Genomic DNA, 2,981 nt, shown 5'->3' on the forward strand with positions numbered 1-2,981 from the left:
CTCTGTATATTCATCCCTGCAATATAACAGTGGATCACACTTGTTTCATCACTGTCTCATTAACTGACATAGCTTTTATCTTTAGTATAGAAGAAAGTATTGTAAGCTCTTATTTTCCTGTTTCAGAATTACGTCTATTTTACTGTAACATCTTAGTGACCCCCTGCCTTGGCTTGAGGTGCCATAAACAAGCCACTAGATGACTCAGGAGGCAATTGGACAGGCTAGGTCAGTTCACAGGCAATTGGCAACACTCTTTTTATGCAATCATCATCAAAGTCAGATACACGTGCTCTTTTTTATGGTTGCCCCACAAAAGTCTCTCATGATCTCTGGCTGCCTTCAATGCTATTAGTCAAACTCATAGAAACAGAATATAGAATGGTGGTTTCCAGGGGCTGGAGGAGTGGGGGTGGAAAGGAGGGGATAATGTCAACAGGTGTAATGTTTTGGTTATGCAGTTATGTAAGGTAAATTCTAGAGAGCGACTGTAAAATATTGTGCCTGTAGTTAACAATACTATTATTATACTGTGCACTTAAAAAATGTGTTAAAGGGGTAGATATTTTTAAGTGTTTTTACCACAGTTAAAATAATTTAAAAATAAATATTTTGATCCTATTTTACAGATATGAATAATGTCAAGGGATAAGATCATAAATGGCACGTCCTTTGTTGACAGGGAGTGGTCCAGCAGTCATAGCTTCCCTCATTAAGGTGGCTCATGGCACGTTCATTTTCCTCAGATTTCAAACCACCTCAGAGAGAAAGTTTTACTCCTGAACTTTATCACAAAAGAGCATATTTTATGGTTGCATATTCATTTAAAGACATCCTTATCAATTTGTCAGAGAGCTACCCTGAAGTTATAATAAAACTTTATGATATGACCAAGGGCTCACTTAAGGGAAATGGTACACCTTGGTGACTCCTATAGAAAGAGTTTCTTGCCAACGATTTCTACAAGACCAAAAAAGTAATTGACCTTTCAAAAGAACCAAAGCATATCATCTGACTCTGCTTCAACCATTCTAAACTGCTCATAAAATATAATTCAGTTTCTCCACCCCTGCCCATTTGGTGTGGGTAGCCCTTTTGCTAAATATATACATAAATGCATTATTAAAAATCATTGTCAGCATCACCATGTTTAAATTTCCTTTTTTAAAAATATGAAATTTCTGGAATTTTTAAATTTTATTTTCAAGAAATTCTTTGTAGAATTTTAATGTGAACAGATATAAAATATTATAAACCATGCTCCTGCTCTGATAATTCTTATATTCATATTAAAAATCAATGAATCAAAATAGTGTAATACATTGATATTCTAGTATTTTTATTCTTTTGTAATTTAAATTTTATTTCATCTTAATAATAGGAATATTGCAATGCTTCAACTGCTACTTTACCATAAAAAAATGCAATTTTATCTTTACCTGATTTAGCAGTTAAAAAAGTATTTGCAGCTTATGTGAACATAGTTTCTCTCTGGTTACCCCAATGATATCATCTTATATATAATTTAAACTTTTCTCCCATTTCTATTCATAGCTTTGAATTTAAAAACAATATTTGACTTGTTAGCTTTCCTTTTATGTAGCTGGCCATATTCTCTTTCTCTAGGAATCAATTCTTCCTTTGTCTGACTTAGACATTTTTTGTAAGTGAAAAGTAACTGAAAACAATTAATGTTACAAAATATAAAATACTGAATTGTGTCCAAAAGGTTAAGTAACAGGAAATTATTAGACCAGAAAAAATAAATATAGTTGATTTTGTTTATCTGTGAAATCCTCTCAAATTTGTTTTTCAGTAGAAGGGCAGGTATGAAAGTACCAATAGGAGAAGCACAGTGAAAAGTTCTTGGATATCTTTCTATGGAAATAGGAAAGAAGGAAGGAAGGAAGGAAGGAAGGAAGGGAGGGAGGGAAGAAGGGAGGGGAGGGAAAGTTGGAGGGAGGGATGCAGAGCGGGAGGAAAGGAAGGAAAGAAAGAAAAAAGGAGGGAAGGAGGTAAAGAAAGGAGGGAGGAAGGGAGGAAGTGAGAAAGGGAAGGAGGAAAATATAAAATACCTCAGGACTTTAGGACTTGAGATCAGGGAGCAGGTGATGGGAGTCTTTTGCCTCTTACCTTCTACCTTTCCAGAGTGATTGATTTTGTGCTAGACTACATTTGTGTTCCTAAAAAATAGGTAACACATTTTTGTTTTTACAAAAGATTAGGATTTCAAAGGTTTTTCTTAGTCTAACTAGTATTTTCTGACCCCTCATTATTTGAAAATAGTACCAACAACTTAATCAAGTACAACTGAAGGTATGGTGATAAATGTTTCAGAATGTATTGTCTCAAATATACCAATAAAGAGATTTTATTTAAAGTCCAACTTTATTTCTTTAAAATTTATATCTCTGGTAATTTTTAATATTAAATCAAATATGTTTTTTCCTCAAAATAAAAGAAATACTGAAGCTTGCAAGTAATCCAGTGCCTGTCTCATACTGAGTTTATAATTCCCTTTTAGATCTGGGTTTGATAGGAAGTTATCTTCAATAATTTTATTAATATTCTTCCACAGGGAATTTATTTCAAATGTGATATTCTACAGATAATTTTATGAAACAAATTCCATTTTCAAACTAGAGCAATCAAACCTGAAGTAGACTACAGATATACTTACTAAAATCAGTACACTGTAAATGCATATTTTCTTTCAAGACAATAAAGCAGTGGTGTATAAAATAGTATAGGCACTCTTGCAGAAAAAAAGAAAAAAAGGACTCAAGATGCCAAATAAATTTTTTTATGCATTTTATTTTATTTTATTTTATTTTTTTTTTTAAGATTTTTATTGGAGAATTGGGGGAATGGGAACAGACAAGTTGCTGTCGTTTTTTTTGTTCTTCAGTCTAGTTGTGGAGGACGTTGCTTCACTGGCCCAAGTTGGCACCATCATTGCGCTCTTCCTGGGCGAGGCAGAT

General features: G+C 33.3%; 1 protein-coding gene across 1 annotated transcript in view; it reads left to right on the top strand.

The window, feature by feature from the left end:
• LOC109393324 (protein eyes shut homolog) overlaps positions 1 to 2,981 on the top strand; it is a 1,090,347-nt gene that overhangs the window by 267,211 nt on the left and 820,155 nt on the right.

This window comes from Hipposideros armiger, unplaced genomic scaffold, assembly GCF_001890085.2.
Source record: "Hipposideros armiger isolate ML-2016 unplaced genomic scaffold, ASM189008v1 scaffold_375, whole genome shotgun sequence".
In the NCBI taxonomy this organism is placed as follows: Eukaryota; Metazoa; Chordata; class Mammalia; order Chiroptera; family Hipposideridae; genus Hipposideros; species Hipposideros armiger.